The following is a 2,323-nucleotide window of genomic DNA, read 5'->3' on the forward strand; positions in this document are numbered from 1 at the left end:
CAACAAAATCCTGTATTTATATTTTCCGCTCTTTTGACGAACATTCATGATTTTTAATGACTATTGCTTATTTTATTTTTGAAATAAGGTTATTCTGAATTTCTTTAGTTTAATTGCTTATGAAGCCATTAAATGATATTTTGTATAGCGTTACAATGCTTTTTATTTTATATAAGAACACATGTGCTACACGTTATAACGCCTTTTGTTTTTAGTAAAACGCTGTATTGCCATTATTTTGCCTCCATTTGCGTTCATACGCATTTGTTGCCATTGTTATATCTAATGATGCGTTATAAAGTCATCTTGTTTGCATCAAAACAGCTTAAATTGCATTATAACTCCTTGATAAGCATTCAATCACCTTCATTCGCGTAACTTTGCCTTTTTTGCATAACATCGATTTTATTTTTGCGTTTATAAACCTAACAACGCATGGCAACGCCTTTAAATTTGCTGCGTTGTTACTCCTTTCCAATATGTTTTTATTAACCCTGATACTATTAAGCTTTTGAACGATTCGATTCAATTTTTTACTTCATTTTACGTTCCATTTATTGCTGTTTATAATTTGTCAATTAATCAGAAATATAGGCGAAAATTAAATGTATTGCAATGAAGATCATCTGAACATTATCACCGGGCAATGGAAAAAAGTATCCTAATGACAAAATATTAACAATCCAAGTTGTGTCCCGGTTACATAGTCTTTAATCCACTTAATCTTCTGATTTACTATCTGAACATCTGTACAATGCTCTTAGAACCAAACTTTCAATTACATAGTCATTGGCATTAGGATCAAAATAGGTAAATTTTTCATGTATTGGTCAAGTCCTATTTTATGAATGAATGGATTTGATTCATGTTTAGACAAAACAATATATTGCATTTAACCTTCATGTGAAATATGACCTAAATCTCAGATTGACATTAACCTTAAACTACAAACAGATTAAATGTTTTTAACATTCTGTGGAGCATAGTTTTTTTTGTGCAGATTTTGATAACTTTTAGACGCAAGTAAAACTTTTAAATTAATTATCTTAATTAAGATTACCAGTTAATGTATGAAATTTGTTTTTTTTTTATTTGTTAATGGATTTGATTTTACCTGGACAAAACAACATTCACAGTACAAATTTGAAATTGAGTTATGTAAATGTGACTGAGGTTTGAAAGACATTCATATATAAAAAAAACTTTCATTTTAATGCTTTGCGAAGGGAGAACATATAGTCACCGCTTTGTCTGTCCGCATTTTATTATCCGGGACATTACTCTGAGACTAAGGTATAAAAAAGTAATTTTGAACGTAGAAGTCGAGACTTCTCTTACTTGAATTTTAAAACTAATAATTAGGAAAAGATATTTTATTTTATTGTGATTGTATTTTTTGAGAAACAATTACAACAATCTTTTGAAAAGATAGAAATGAGTTTTGTACATGATAATCTTTTATAAGAAAAGCGTTAAATATGAATTTATTGCCTACATGTAGATATCGCCTAGGATTGCACTAGCAAAGCCACTTCTTACTAAAAATTTACTTTGCAAAACTACTCTATCTCGAGTAAGAATACTTTTACATTTTAAAATATGTCCTTTAATTTCTTGAATTCTGTTAGAATATAAGTTTGTATGTTTACATTTTGATAGTAAATTTTATTTCTTAAATTTCTTACATTTCTTGAAGGGATTTATAGTGTGTTGAGCTGTTTTAAGACCATATTATATAGTCTTATCTCTACTTAACATAACACAACAACACAGTTGTGCATTTTTAGAATTATTTATTGAGAGAAACAGTATGAAGAAGGCTAACATAAGCCAATTATATACATGGTACAAACAAAAACATATATACATAATTCATGATATATTAACAGCTACTTGTAAGTGCTCTGTTATATTTAACAGTCGTGTAACAAACTAAATCACAACACATTAACAAAAATTCCACAGTTAAAATCATGAAAAAATGTGGCAGACAAAACTAATGAAAAGATGTGGCAGAAAATCTCAATATGCAGACAAACCAATATTCTTATGATTACATATAATGTGCACAAATATTTATAGTACATATTTCAAATCTTTCTTCGATGTTTGAAAATTGTTTTAGAAGCATTATTATATACATATATTAAGTTTCACATACGTGTGATTACAACTTCAATAACAACATACAGGATCTTTGAAAAAGACACTAAAGAAATCAAAATTGAGCTGGATGTATATAATAAAGTTTTGTCGGTATACTAAAAACTTTCTATGTAAACTTCATTTTCATAAAGTTTTTTTTGTCGAAATACTTTTGGTA

Source organism: Ruditapes philippinarum, unplaced genomic scaffold (genome assembly GCF_026571515.1).
Source record: "Ruditapes philippinarum isolate M1 unplaced genomic scaffold, ASM2657151v2 ctg5484_1_1_1_1, whole genome shotgun sequence".
Taxonomy (NCBI): Eukaryota; Metazoa; Mollusca; class Bivalvia; order Venerida; family Veneridae; genus Ruditapes; species Ruditapes philippinarum.